Source organism: Telopea speciosissima, chromosome 3 (assembly GCF_018873765.1).
Source record: "Telopea speciosissima isolate NSW1024214 ecotype Mountain lineage chromosome 3, Tspe_v1, whole genome shotgun sequence".
Lineage (NCBI taxonomy): Eukaryota > Viridiplantae > Streptophyta > Magnoliopsida > Proteales > Proteaceae > Telopea > Telopea speciosissima.
The window spans coordinates 34,676,214-34,692,694 of NC_057918.1; the positions used below are offsets into that span (position 1 = coordinate 34,676,214).

The following is a 16,481-nucleotide window of genomic DNA, read 5'->3' on the forward strand; positions in this document are numbered from 1 at the left end:
TACACTAGTCCATGGACCAGCAGCCCACGCTACACGGTACACGCTCTAACACTGCCCCTCAAGCTGAAGTATATTTCTCCCATACCCAGCTTGGAACATCCAGTAAGAAAACCAGGCCAGAACAATGCCTTTGTGAACAAATCACCAAGTCGATCGCTGAAGTTGATAAACAGAGTCGAAATCAGTCCTTGCACAACTACATTCCGCACAAAATGACAATCGACCTCTATGTGTTTAGTCCTCTAATGAAAAACTGGATTATGGCAATATAGATCACAACTTAATTATCACAATTCATCCTCATAGGCTTTATAACTGAGAACCCCAATTCTTCAATGAGAGATTTCAACCACATCAATTCTTTTGCAGTATGTGCCATAGCTCTATATTTAGCCTCCGCACTAGACCGAGCAACGGTGGTCAGTTTCGTACTCCTCCAAGTCACAACTCACAAGGTTACCACCAACAAAGGTACAATATCCAGTAGTTGACCGGTGATCATCTGCAGTACCAGCCCATCAACATCAAAATAACCCACAATATCAGTGTGATCATGATGACGATAGATAAACACTTTCCCGGAAGCCCCTTTAAGATACCTCAGAATGCAGCAAGCAACATCCCAGGGATCCTGTTTAGGATTCTCCATGAACTAACTAATAACTCCAATGGCAAAGGAAATATCAAGACGAATAACAGTTAAATAAATAAGCTTCCCAACCAATCTTCTATATTGATGATGTTTATCCTCAAATTCCTTGCCATCACACGTCCCAAGTTTTAGATTAGGATCCATAGGATGATCAATAGGTTTACAGCCTAACATTCCAGTCTCAAATAGAAGATCAAGAACATATTTCCTCTGAGATAATTTGACACCTTCTTGAAACGAACGACTTCAATCCCCAAAAAGTAACTGAGCATCCCGAAGTCCTTCATCAGAAAATGCTGGTATAGATATGCCTTGACATCATCAACGCCCAAAGAATCATTACCAGATATAATATCATCAACATATAACACAAGAATGACGACTTTGTCCCTACGACAACGTACAAAAACTGAGCGAACAGAGAAGCACTGAGTTATTCCATAACCACCAACAAGGCAACAACTTTACTAAACTTGTCAAACCAGGCACGAGGAGATTGCTTCAGCGATTGCCTTGTGAAGACAAACAACATACCTTGGATGCATTCTCCCCCTGTGCAACATACTCTGGAGGTTGCCCCATATATACCTCTTCCTTAAGATCACCATAAGGAAATGCATTTTTAATATCTAGCTGAAACAGAGGTCAATCAAGATTCACCATCAAGGAAATAAGAACACAAACTGAATTGAAACGCGTCACTGGAGAGAAGCTCAAAATAGTCAACACCATGTCTAAGTAAATCCTTTGGCAACTAAGTGAGCTTTGAGTCGTTCAACAGAACCATCTGGAAGGTACTTAACTGTGTACACCCAACGACACCTCACAAGCTCCTTTCCAGTGGATAAGTCAGTAAAAGATCACGTGCAGCTATCCAACAAAGCATCCATCTTAACATCCATAGCACATTTCCAACCAGGATGTAATAGGGCTTCCTGATACTTAATGGGTACAAACACAATGGATAAAGACAAGGAAAAATTACGGAGTGAAGGAGGAAGATGAGAGAGAGTAACAGATTGAGAAACAAGATAAGCAACATGAGACAGTTGAGTACAAGCACGAGAACCTTTACGAAGGGTGACCAGAAAGTTAGGAGAAACTGATCCCCAGGCAAGGGGTCGGATGAAGTAGAGGGCAGTATTACTTCGGTGGGACCTTCACTTCACTTATTCTAAAGTAGACCCGGAGCTTCTTTCTTCTCTTGCGGAGCCCTGAGAAAGTCACCGGCGGTGTTCCAAACCTGCTGCTGATTTGGCCCTGCGTTGATTCAGGAGCTTCTTCTTTAGTCTAGGATTCTTTTGAATAAGAAAATCAAAAGAAGCGGTTGGGTGAGAACAAGAAGCAGTCGACATCGGAAGGGCTTTAGCCTTCGTCTCTTTTGCCCTTTCCTGTGACCAGTTTTGTATGTTAGCACGGGGGCTTTACCCTATTTGAGAAGAAGACATTCCAAAGCCATAGCCATTTTGTGTAAGCCGAAAATGTAATTATTTGTGTCTCAATAGCCTACTTGCCTTCAAGCGTCACCCCATTGGGGAAAAGCTAGAGGTAGTAGCAATAGAGGCCAGGCCGGGAGGCGTGAGTCAAAAGCTTCGGTAGAGCGATCGAATGCCCCAAGGAGAAGACGTAACGCGAAGAGAGCGAGGGCTCAAGTAGTGGGAGCAGTCCTTATGTGTGGTGCAAGAAGTAGGAGGAGCACAGATACTTAGGGAAGTGGAGTCATTGTGAAGACTACCGTAGAGGTCCCTAACTTTTATGGAAGCTGATATATATATATATATATATACATAGAGAGAGAGAGAGAGAGAGAGAGAGATATTGCACAGAGGTATCTTCGTAATTTTATACTTCAAGGGCAATTTTGTAAATTTATGAATATTCTTTCCTTGTTACCGTTATGTGCAGAATTTAATCTTAGTTGCAACCTAGTATGGGTTACAACTAAGATTTAACCAGACACATCCAAGATGAGGCCCCTTGGTGTATGCTTTTTGCTGATGATATTGTTTTGATAGACGAGACAGTGGAAGGAATTAATGTGAAGCTGGAGTTACGGATATCTTGCTTGGAATCAAGAGGTTTTAAGTTAAGCAGAGCAAAGACAAAATATATGATGTGTAACTTCAGTCAAACCAGGAGAGGTGATGAAGTGGTGACACTTGAGGAGCGAGAACTACCACATAGTGAATGCTTTAGGTACCTGGGGTCAATCTTTAACAAAGAGGGTGATATAGAGGATGATGTTTCCCATAAAATTAAAGTAGGACGGATGAAATGGAGAGGTGCATCAGGAGTTTTATGTGACAAACGCATGTCTATTAAGCTTAAGGGGAAATTCTATAAGATAGTAATAAGACCAACGATGATTTATGGAGCGGAATGTTGGGCCGTTAAGAAGAATAATATAAATAAGATGAGCATGGTGGAGATGAGGATGTTGCGGAGGATGTATGGCAAGACCAAGAGAGATAGAGTAAGGAATGATTGTATTAGAACCGAATTGGGAGCTGCACCAATCCAGGACAAGCTCCGTGAGAGCCGCTTGAGGTGGTATGGTCATGTCCAACGGATACCCATGGATGCACCAGTAAGAAAGAGTGACCAAATTCAGTTTGAAGGAGCTAAAAGAGGTAGGGGCAGGCCTAAAATGACTATTGGAGAAGTGGTAAGAAAGGATATGCATGTGGTAGGGCTCAATTCTAGTATGACCGCGGATAGAGTTGTTTGGAGGACAAGGACCCATGTAGCCAACCCCTTGTAGGGGGATGTTCCTGGGATGCTGCTTTGACTACTGCTTAGACTTTTCCCTTTAGTAATATTATTCTATCTCTTTTTTACTTCCTTCTACCCCCCCCCCCTTTTTTTTAATGACCTCTTCGGATCCATGTAGTTGACCCCATTTAGTTGGGATAAGGTAATGGTTGTTGTTGTAACCTAGTATGGGATGGCATAATGGTGAATAAGATACTTAAAATTAAAGAGTGCTTTAGTTCTTTTATTGAAATTGATTTTGTGGATTTAGTTAACAATTGAGCTATTGGCTTAGTGGTTGTGACTACATATGAGTGTGAGGTCTAAGGTCAAGTCTTTTTTTTTTGATGAATAATTAATTCAATTACCAAAGGGGGAAGAAAAAAAGGGGGAGGGAGATATAAGCAAAGATAACACTAAGCCCTACCAAAAGGCAAGGACAGTACAAAGGCCAAAGCCCAACCAAAAGCGCACCAAAGAACAAAGCTCCAGCCCAACCAAAACCGAAGAGCCAAACCCCGCTCAAAACGGACCCACTCACCCGGGTCAATAGGCTCACCACTTAAATTGAAAATTCTAGAATCAGAATCGAGGGACGAATCCAACTTAGGGCCATGCAGGGAGTACGAAATGTAAGGACACTTCCGAGGAAAAGGAGGGGAGCTGGGATTACGGCGACGAAAAACGAGGAGAGACTGAGAAGCAGAAGAATTAAGGGAAGAGGGGATGGAGGGAACAAGCCCGTCAGGACCCAAAGGGCCAACTTGAGAGGAGCAGAGAGAGGACTGGGCCAGAGAGGAATTTGGAGCAATTGGACCCGAGGAGGACTGGGCCAGAGAGGGAGAGGATAAAGGAGAAGAAGACGCAGTGGGGACCACATCGATTGAAAGGGGGACCACGTCTATTGAGAGGGGGACCACATCGGTAGGCGGAGAAATCGAGGAGGGAGGGGGCCTAGGGGATAAAAATCCCTTATGCAGCGATTTGAGGAAGGCAGAGATACCGAGAGGCGAAGGGAAAACCTACAAAGGGGCGACAGACTCAACAGGGACAGAAGGGATGGCAGATTCAACAGGGGCTATAGGAGCTACAAGCAGAGAGGAGGTCAGCGCATCGGGGGAGGAGGAGACATCGTCGCAGAGGCTGGCAGATTGGAGAATGGAGAACCTGTTTGACCCTGCTGTTGCAGGGGGTCCACTGGGACAGTGGGAGAAGGCCGGCGAGGAGAAATCGAAGCCGGGAGACCTTTCCGGCAAGGTCTGCGTCGGCGGCATCTTCCCCGACCACGGTGGAGGTTGGGAAGAGCAGCAGCTAGCGGAGAAGAGGCAAGGACATCTATTCCGGTAGCAACAGGGAGCACTGGAGCCACGATAATGGGACATGCTACTCCGGTCACAACAGGGACGACCGTGGTCTCGATTCCTTCCCCATCCATGACGGGGTGACTGCAAACCATGACAGCAGGAGAAAAGATTGTCGAACCAGGGACCTCGACTGAGGTACTGCTGGGGCAGAACTCCAAGGCATGGATGGGATTCTCACAAGAAGAAGGCGGAACAGAGGAGGCTTCTCCTGCAGGGGGATCTTCAGCGGAGGCGCCACGCCCAGCAGCAGGGCATTTTTCGGTCGAATGGCTAAACAACTTGCAGGATAAACACTGAGGAGGGGTCCATTCGTAGTGGACAGCCTGGTTGAAGGAGAACCCTTCGTCATCAACAAAAAGGATGGAAGCTGGCAAGGGAGCATCCGCCGAAACTTCCACACAAATTCTGGCGAAGGCGAGACGATCCTGGAGTTTGGTTTTGCCGTCTGAATAGAGAGGGTTTCCAAGGACCGAACCAATAACGCTAAGGCCCTCCTCACACCAGAAATGCAAAGGGAGCCCAGGGAGGGAGACCCAGAGAGGGAGTGAGCTGAGGTCGAGGCAATGCGGTTGGAGGTAGCGATTCCATTGCCGGAGGAATAGAGGTTTTCTTCCAACATTCCAAGGGCCACCATCCAAAACTCTGCCTTTGTCTTCTACTTCAGCAAACTTGAAGATGAAGACCCCGTTGTCTAGCAGGTAGGTTTCAAAACCACTCTTTGTATTCCTTTGCTTCGAAAGGGAAGCTTTGACAAGAGGAAATGGGGGTCGAGATCCCATAAAATGCCCTACAAGGCAGTTACCCCATTTCTTAGCTTCAAGACAGAGGAGATCAGCTTCATAGTGGGCTGCTTTGGAGCCATCGATGATGGTAGGACGAACAAAGTGGAGTGGAAAGCCATCACGAGATGAGGGGCTTAGGTTTGAGAAAAGGGAGGACCAAGGCCTAGGATCAGGGGGTTCCTTGGGAGGTAGCGGCACCTCCCCAGGGAGGTCGGACATAGGGGGGAGAGTTCAGGCAGGTTCACAGGGGGGAGATTTCAGGAGGGTTCGGACTAGTTTTTCTCTAAATGTTATGTTATGGTCAAGTTTCTTGATAATGTGATGTGGAAGTCTAAGGTCAAGTCTTGTTGCTTACATAAAATAATTTATCCCATACATGAAAGGAATTGGTTTCCTTATCAAATTAGAATTATAAAAAAAGGAAAAGAGAAACATGAAAGAGAGAGATCGCGAAAAAAAAAAACCGAGAGAAGATAGAGAGATGAGTCTTAAAAAAAGGGAGGGGAAAGAGAAACATGAGAGAGGGAGACAACGAGAGAGAGAGGAGAAAAACAGATTAAAAAAAAAAAAAAGGAAAGAGAACCGAGAAGAAAAGACAAACCAGGCTAGTACATTGTACAGAATTCAAATTTGATTTTATAAGGTTGCATTCGGTTCTCAAAAATCTGGTTTCAGAAATATATAGAGATACATATTGTTGTTCAGAAATTGCGTATAATAAGGTAACAAAAAAGGATTATTGACCAGATCTGAGTTATGCCCATAGGAATTATTTAACCAAAGTAGAAAATCAATAGATTAAATCTTTTTATTCACAATTGTGAAAGTTCAAGAACTAAGCATGTATATACATGTTGGGAATTTATTTAGGTGATCTAAGAGTGGATTTTGGGGGAATAAAACATAGTTCGCGAACTTGTGAGATCTCGCTCGAGATCTTGGTTTTTTAAGAAGGCGAGACGAGATGGGATACGATATTTACAAGTGCATAATCTCGGTCGAGATCTCGGGTAAATCGAGTCTCGGGTCGAGATCTCGGGTCGACCCAGATCTCGACCCATCTAACTCTTTAAAGTGTACCTAACTCAACAAAACTCGACAGAACTCAATCGAGTTTTGCGCAGAACCTGTTTTCTTCTCCTTTTGAACTTCAAGACTTGGCTATGACTCATTTTGGCTCTGGATTTGAAGTTGTAACTTGCCGGAGAGTTGATTCAGCTGCACATTTGAAGGATTCAGCTACACATCTTCAAGATTCATCTCAAATTTGAAGGATTTTTCAAAGGTAAACTATTTTTCCCCAAATCTATTTTTTTCAAAAAAAAATTGTTCAAACCTTGGTAGATTCATGTCATTTTAAGATATGTTACATAACTTTGGACGATCTATCACTTGATGGAGTCCGGGTTTTTTTTTCTGTTATTAATTTTTTATTATATTTTCTGCAAAATAAAATGGTTTTTTTGAAAAATATAGGATGAATAGTGATTGTTTGGCAGTGATTTTCATGTATGTTGGACAACTTTGGATGCTCTACAGCCTCATGGAGTCATTTTGTTTTTTCATCCATTAAAATATTTATTTTATTTTTCAAAATTAATAAATATATTATTAAAATTTTAAAAAAATATATAATATTAAGGAAAAATACATGTTCTTGTTGGAAAATTATATACAACATATGTACATAATGTCCAACTTCAAATGGTGTCAAATACATCATTACAATATAATGTTTTATACTTTAAGGTATAAATATTTTTAATCAAAATTCTAAATTTTATTTTTAATTAAGAAATAAATACTAGGGTTAGGGGATAAATAAGAGATAACTATTTGATTGTTCTAGTAGCTTGACATTATGTTTAATAATTACAAATACAATACTTTAAGTCTTTAATACATTACTTTAGGTCTGTAACAGTTACTAATACATGCTTTTTTATATAACAGTATAAAAAGTAAGACATTTGATACACAATGGGGACCATGTTGATATAGCATGGTAACATGGAGTCCCGATGTCTGAGGATAAAAAGAAGTCTAAGTGTAACTATTGTGGAAAATTGATATCTAGAGGAGCCACTAGGTTAAAACAACATTTGGCTTGTACAAGTAAGGATGTTTGCCACGTACAGAAATGTTCCTTACCGAGTACAGCAGGTCATGGCACAACACTTGAGAGGAGGATGAGCAAAGAAAGCTGAGAGGGAAAGGAAACAAAGAGAATTTGATGAGGCAGTGCTAGAGAGGCCTGGTGTAGAGATACATGGAGGAGATGAGTTCGAATCAGAGGCTGAGTGGAGACTGTACCAGCTGGCAGAGAGTAGACAAAGTTTTCATTTTGAGAATATGAGAGCATATGAGCAAGCAAGAGGAGCTGGTGGATCTGGCTCAGCTGCACCAAAGCAACAAGATGAGAGGAGGAGAAGCACTGGCACAAGACAGAATCCTTATATCCGACCACCCCCAACCCGACCACGAGTACATTCCCCAGATCCCATTTTTTAGCAGGATCCAACTATTTGTAGGCAATAAGATGCCTACTAGCCAACCATCCCGCAAGTGTTTGGTGGTAAACAAGAGGAAGCACGGAATGCCTTTAGCAAGTTCATGTTCTACAATGGCATTCCAGCTAATGTAGCACAATGAGCGTACTATCATTCATTCCTTGACACTGTAGGGAGGGCTGGCCCAGGATGGAAGGGGCCCACACCACACGAATTATATAATGTATATTTGCCTCCTAAGGAGGTAGATGAGCTGAAAGCGTATATTGAGAGTCTGAAGCCAAGGTGGGAGATATATGGGGTTATCCTTATGGCTGATAGTTGAACTGGACCTACTAGACAGTCCATTATCAATTTCATGGTGAGTTGGAATGGGAAGACAGTATTCTTGAAGTCTGTCGATGCATTGAAACATATAAAGGATGCATCATACTTGTATAAGGAACTGAAGTTGGTAGCAGATGATATAGGACCAAAGAACGTTATCCAAATTGTGACGGACAACTGTTCTAACTTTAAAAAGGCTGGAGAGAAGTTGATGAACAAGAAGAGTAAGAGGACCCGCCTCTTTTAGAATCCGTGTGCAGCACATGCCATTGATCTAATGTTCAAGGACATGGGGAAGAAAACTTTGGTGCCAAGTGTGGTCAAGAGGGCAAGACAAGTGACCACATTTGTATATAACCATGGTTATGCTTTAGCCATATTAAGAGAAAAATGCAATGGCGATTTAGTGAGGCCTGGTGTCACTCGATTTGCCACCAATTACATTGTATTGAAGAGCTTTTAGACGAAGATGGTAGGTCTGAGGTCTATGTTTGCAAGTGAACAATGGTTTGGTTGGCAGGGGTCTAAGTCAGAAGAAGGGAGGGCAGCACAAGAGACCATTGCAAGTGACCAATTCTAGAAGGACTTGCATAAAGTTGTTGCTATATTAGAGCCAGTGGTGGCAGTACTAAGGAAGGTTGATACAGAAAAGAAGCCTACCTTGCCCCACATTTATTCTGCTCTTTAGAATATGAAGGAAATGGTAAGACCTGCCATACCCCGGAGTGCAAGGTCATACATTAACATCATTGATGAGCGGTGGGAGAAGCACTTGAGTCATCCATTGCATAAAGCTGATGAGTTCAACACTTCAACATACTTTACACTTTACATGAGTATTTACATTTACATATTCAAAACTCAAAAACATTAAGTCACTAACAAGTAATATTTGTGGTTTCCACTTTACCAGTATATTATCTGAATCCAAAGTACTAGATTTGTTAGTGGCAATTCAAAATGTTATTGAGAAGTTGGAGCCCAATGCAACGACACAGGCTGAGTGCAATGATGAGGTGAGAGTATGGGACTTGGTACTTTGGTGATAAGTAAAGGAATGTAATTACTAAATAGTAAATACTAATGCCTCTAACAATATTTGAAATTTGGAATGAAAACAGATCTAATTCTTCAGAGAGGCTAGCGCAAGTTTCTGTTGAAAAGCTGCAGTGGAGGGTAGACAAAAGTCAGACCCTGGTAGGAGCATGGCATTACATTTATGAATTATAATTTTATCCCTTTATAATATACATATTCCTAATATTCTATATTTGGAATGTAGCCGACTGATGGGTGCTTTATGGTACAAGTTTACCCAACCTGAGGAAGATAGCAGTGAGAGTGCTCTCACAGACTTGTTCATCCTCCGGGTGCGAGCGCAACTGGAGTACATTCGCATTGATCCACTCGAAGAGGCGGAACAGATTGGGTCACCAACGATTGGAGCATCTGGTGTATGTGCATTACAATATGAGACTAAGGATGAGGCACATACGTAAAGGAATGGACACCAATGATAAAGAACCCATCGAGCTTGCAAACATCTTCCAGGAGGGATCGTGGTGCACCTGATATGGATCAGCCTGGGGGAAGGCCCAACCCCACCATTGCATCCATAATCGGTACAGATGTTGAGGACTATATGTCGCAAGAGGGGCGTGCGCATTCAGAGTCACCGAGACTTTTTGAGGCTGCAACAGGAAGTGCTGATGATGATGATGGTGATGATGATAGTGATGATGATGGTGGTGATGGTGATGGTGATGGTGATGGTGGTGATGGTGATGGTGGTGGTGATGGTGGTGGCATGCAAAGTGGTGGTTATTTTGATGATCATCATAAGGAGATGCGCGAGCAGTACCAGTATGAGGTGGGAACGCAGGCAGATCCTGTGCGTTACACAGGTGAGTCTCAGTTTACGCATGCCACACATGATCGAGACCATGGTGCCCCCTCTATGTACAAGAGAAAGAAGAGTCGCAATCAGTCACAGGCTCAAGATGACGACATGAGTATGCAGACCATGCTTGCATGTTTCGGAAGCATGAATATAGATAATACTAGTGAACGTCAGTCGTGGCATTCATCTCAGCCTCATCATGACTATGATTATGGCCAGCAGAGCACCGGTTCCGAATATAGTGGCTATGGTCAATTTGGGCAACCAACACTTGAGTTTGACAATCAAAGCACTGGGTCAGGTTTTGGGCCTATATTCCCAGTCCCAAACCAGCCACAGTTAGAACTTGAAGATGGATCGATTCTAGTAAGGGAGAAAAGATTTACAGCAAGAGGAAGAAGGAGAGAAGAGAAGAGGGAAAGAGGAATGGAGTTTGGGAGAATCGATTATGTGTGTTGAGTGATTCTTAACACACATATTCACTTCATTAATCACTTTTAAGAATTACATAGACCTCCCTAGGGAGGTACATAGAAATAAAGAAGAAATAACAAAAAAATACAACTTCGCCATGTCTAATAATAAGACAATGACAGAACAACCCTTATACAACTATTCTAATAACTCTAATACTCCCCCTCAAGCTGGAGAATAAATGTCCTAAATTCCCAGCTTGCACAATAAGGTACTGAATAGACTAGAAATGAGACCCTTGGTAAAGATATCTGCTACTTGATCACCTGTTTTCACAAAGGGAGTACAAATGCACCCAGAATCCAGCTTCTCTTTGATGAAGTGTCGATCAACCTCAATATGTTTGGTTCGACCATGCTGAACCGGATTATGGGCAATGCTTATAGCAGCTTTGTTGTCACAATAAAGTCTCATTGGCCCTTCAGTTTCAAAACTCAAGTCTTGAAGTGGTCTCTTTAGCCATATAAGCTCACACACTCCATGAGCCATGGCCCTAAACTCAGCCTCTGCACTGGATCTAGCTACAACTGGTTGTTTCTTGCTCCTCCAGGTAACTAGATTACCACCCACAAAGGTACAGTACCCAGAAGTAGATCTCCTATCAGAGACTGAACCAGCCCAATCAGCATCTCTGTAGCCTTCAATCTGCAAATGATCATACCTGGCAAATAGAAGACCTTTTCCTGGATAGGATTTCAAGTATCCAATGATGTAATACACCGCATCCAGATGTCCATTCCTGGGAGCATGCATGAACTGACTCACCACACCAACTGCATAAGAAATGTCTGGTCGAGTTAAGGAGAGATAGATTAGTTTTCCAACCAATCTTTGGTACTTTCTTGCATCTATATGAGAAGAACCACATTCATCACCAAGCTTATGATTAGGATCAATGGGGGAAGTTGCTGGTTTGCACCCCATCATGCCTGTCTCTTTCAGAAGATCCAAGACAAATTTCCTTTGGCAAATGTTGATTCCTTTCCTTGATCTAGATACTTCAATACCCAAGAAGTATTTCAAGAGTCCAAGGTCTTTGATCTCAAACTGTTTAACCAGATAAGACTTCCATCTGTCTATCTCAGTAACATCATTCCCAGTTACCACAATGTCATCAACATAGACAATGAGAGTTGTAACTGTACCATTACCTCTTCTGATAAACAAGGTGTGGTTAGCTTGACACTGATAATACCCATTCTTCAGGATGGCTTGTCTAAATCTCTCAAACTAGGCCTTAGGAGAGACTGCTTGAGGCCATAGAGGGCTTTCTTCAAGAGATACACTTTCCCTTTAGCTGAGGGACACTTAAAACCAGGTAGAGGGTGCATGTACACTTCTTCTGCTAAATCTCCTTGAAGAAATGCATTCTTCACATCTAATTGGTACATTGGCCAATCTTTATTGGTTGCCACTGAAAGAAAAACCCTGATTGAGTTATGCTTGGCTACAGGGGCAAAAGTCTCCTGGTAGTCAATATCATACACTTGACTATACCCTTTTGCAACCAGCCTAGCTTTGTATCTTTCCACTGTACCATCGGATCTATACTTGATGGTATAAACCCATCTGCATCCAACTAGAGTTCTCCCCCTGGGAAGATCAACTAGTGTCCAAGTATTGTTCTTTTCCAGAGCTACCATTTCCTCAGACATTGCTTGCATCCATTTTGGATCGGATAAGGCATCTATGACATTTTTGGGAATGGAAGAAGACTCAAAGGCAGCGGAAAAGGCAAAACCTGTAGGAGAAATAGAGTCATGGGAAACAAATTGGGCTATGCGATTAGTATAGGCTCTCTTCCCCTTTCTCATAGCAATGGGAAGATCTAATTTAGAAGGAGAAGTATTAACTGACTGAGAAGGATGAGACTGAGGATATGGATCCAAAGAGGGGTTTTGGCATGGTTGCTTTCCCTTCAACGCATACCAGCGTTGCTTTCCTTTTGCCTTCAACAAGCATTCACCTCTTGTGAATACAACATCTTTGAATCTTATTCCCTTGTATTCTTTTTTTCTACTAGCATCACCACCACTGCTAGCATCACCACCACTACTAGCATCAATATCAACAACACCATCAGCATCAACAACATCCACTTCTTTGTATTTTCCAATATCAAATAGAAATGGAAAAGTGGAGGTAGGCAAGGGAGATAGAAAAGGAATGACATCAGCATCCTGTTCACTTCTAGTACTCTCCCCCTGAAGAGGATGCTGAGTAGAAGAAAAGTAAAGAATTGACTCAAAGAAGGAGACATCTTTGGAGAGAAGTCGTCTTCGGGAAGGAGGATGGTAGCACTTATACCCTTTGATTGAATCAGAGTAGCCCAAGAAGATGCACTTGAGAGCTTTGGGATCAAGCTTGGTACGAGCTAATTTGTTGACATGAACATAACAAACACAACCAAAGATTTTTGGACGCAAGGAGAAGACTGAGGATTGAAGAGAAAGAAGAGCCAGGGGAGAATTGGAGCCAAAGAGTGGAGTTGGGATCCGGTTAATAAGAAAGACAGCGGTAAGAAGTGCATCAGACCAGAAAGTCTTATGCACATGCATACCAAAGAGGAGACTCTCGGTGATTTCCAACAAGTGGCGGTTTTTTCTCTCAGCCGCCCCATTTTGTTGAGGGGTGTCAATACAGGCCAGTTGATGGATGATGCCATTATCAGTAAAGAACTCTTGGAGCCCCCCCATACATGTACTCACCCCCCTTATCAGACCTAACAATTTGGATTCGAGTACCAAACTGAGTACTGATAAGTTGATAAAAATCCTTAAAAGCATCACAAACATCACTCTTTTGTTTCAACAAAACAGTCCAAGTAAATCTAGAATAGCCATCCACAAATGAAACAAAGTAACAAAATCCAAACAAAGTAGTAGGAGAAGGCCCCCAAACATCAGTATGAACAAGAGAAAAAGGTGCAGTAGATCTATTACCACGATAAGGATAAGACGTGCGACAATGTTTAGCTAAAATACAAGATTCACACTGAAAGACATAAGAAGAAGGAAAAGAAGTAAACAAGTGGGGTAACTGTCTCCTTATAACATCAAAAGAGGGATGACACAAACGTTGATACCAAAGCATTACAGACTCCAAAGTACTACAGTCACTCTGACCACAAACATAAGCTACAGCAGTAGATTGATCAGGTATCCGTAGTTCAAGAAGGTAGAGTCCTCCTTTTTCAGTCCTTTTTCAGTCCCACTGCCAATAACCCTCTTTGTCTCCAAATCCTGAAAAAAGACAATAGGAAGGAAAGAAAGTGACACAACAATTTAAGGATTTGGTTAGGTGACTCACTGATAATAGGTAAGTAGCAAAATCAGGAACATGAAGGACAGACTCAAGGGAAATAGAAGGAGTAACTCTCACATTACCCTTACTAGATACAGAAGAAAGGGAACCATCAACAACCTTTACCTTGTCCCAGCCAGAGCAAATGGAGTAGGAATCATAATACTGTGACATACCAATCATGTGATCAGAGGCTCCAAAGTCAATAATCCAGGTGGTTGCAGTAGAAGGAGCAAACGAGACCTGCAAAGCTGAGGCAGAAGTAGCTGACCCTCCAGAGGTAGAACCAGTAGCTGACCCTCCAAGGGTAGACATCAGCCGGCGAAGGGCTAGAATATCATCCTGTGAATGGGAATCAGGAGCAGGCTGGGGTCCAGATGTCTCAGACTCGGATGTCATAGAGTGAGCCCTAGCTCCCCCTCGCTTGCCTCCACGGGCACTAGATGAACCACCACGCATACTAGGAGGTTGCACATGAAGATCCCAACACCTGTCCTTGGTGTGTCCCAACTTTCCATAGTGATCACATTTAAATCTCTCACGGTGATCTCCAAGAGTTGGCCCTTGGCCTTTCCCCCCACTTTTCCAGTCTCTGTGGGAACTAGAAACAAGAGCAGATCTCTCTGTTGATGGTGCAATATCCATAGTTGTTCTCCTGGTTTTCTCACTTTGCAAGTAACTACATACTTCATCCAAGGATGGAAAGGGAGACTTCCCTAGGATCTGCAAACGAATGGGCTCATACTCTGGATCGAGCCCACCAAGTAGAGAAAAAATCCTTTCAACTTCTTGATTCTTGTAAACCTTGGCTTCATCCTCAGAGTTGGACAATCGAAGATACCTGTAGTGATCATATTCCTGCCACAGGCTGATAACAATGTTGTAGTATTCAGAGATGCTCCTATCACCCTGCTTCATATTGGTGACCTTTTGGTGGATTTGGTACACCTTTGCATAGTGACCAACTCAATCAAAGGTCCAGGCAACACTGTCCCACATCTCCTTAGCAGTTTCCTTGTCCATAAACCTCCTACCAATTTCAGGTTTCATGGAGAAAACCAACCAAGTCATAACTGTGAAGTTCTCAGTCTCCCACTTCAGATAACCTAGATCATTAGTGGCAGGCTCCTTAATAGAGCCAGTAATATACCCCAACTTTCCCCTACTTCGCAGGGACATCTTCACAGACCGAGACCAGTCTAAGTAGTTGGTATTGTCCAACTTCACAACAAAGATTTGGGTGTTGGGGTTACCAAAGGAAGTAATAGTGGGGTGGAGTCCTCCCAAACCACCAGTAGAAGCTTCCAAAGGTCCACTGACCTCAGATCCAGACATGCCAGACATTATAGACATTATATGTAGATACTCAACAAACCAACAACAAACAAAAAAACTTGCACAACAGTCCAGCCAACAAAGGAGGGCAAATCAATAACCAACAGTCCAGCTAACAAGCAACCCGAGAGCAAATCCTAAATGAAAAATCATGAAAAGTCACAACCACACTCAATATGCACTTTGGTTCCATTCCACAATAGCTAGAGGCATTCAAATAGTTGACATCATCAATTAATAGGGACCATCTCTCCCATTACAGCCAATAAAAAACTCACAAGAAGAGAACCAGAATCTGTCGATACCTAGGAAGCACCGATGAGTTGAGCTAAGCTCCTCAATCAGCTCCTTTCAATAACCAAGCTGTTGGGGGTCTGAAAGAAGGCCCCTCAGGCGAATCAAATGCCTCAGTCCTCATTCCAAACAGTGAAGAGATGAGCAAAATGCTCTTTAGGCTGGCGGTAATGCTCTGTCCAGCTTCTAGGGCTTCAAATACACTTTGCGAGCTGGGAATCTCTCTCCATTGTTGTTGAGTTGAAGGATACATCTCCAAAGAATGTAGTATGTGTGATTTTTTCACATAGTATAGCCTCTAATGGAACGCTCTACCTTCCTAAGGTTCCAAGAATAGGTGAAGAAAAGAACCAAGCCTTACTCGACTCTCAAACCAGTGGAAGTAGCTCTAATACAAAGTTAGAACTTGAAGATGGATCGATTCTAGTAAGGGAGAAGAGATTTATAGAAAGAGGAAGAAGAAGAAGAGAAGAGAAGAGGGAAAGAAGAAGAGAGTTTGGGAGAATCGATTATGTATGTTGAGTGATTCTCAACACACATATTCACTTCATTAATCACTTCTAAGAATTACATAGACCTCCCTAGGGAGGTAAATAGAAATAAAGAAGAAATAACAAAAAAATACATCTTAGCCATGTCTAATAATAAGACAATGACAGAACAACCCTTATACAACTATTCTAATAACTCTAATAGCCACACCCATACATGCCTCAATATGAAAGTAGCAGTGGATCTAACGCCGCCTCATGGCAACCGCTATACCCTAGGATAGGGGACTTGACATAT

The 16,481-nt window shown here is 42.5% G+C and overlaps 1 protein-coding gene across 2 annotated transcripts in view; it reads right to left on the reverse strand.

The window, feature by feature from the left end:
• Positions 1-16,481, reverse strand: part of LOC122655835 (phosphatidylinositol 4-phosphate 5-kinase 9-like) — a 91,235-nt gene that overhangs the window by 45,652 nt on the left and 29,102 nt on the right. The gene's annotated exons all lie outside the window — the stretch shown is intronic.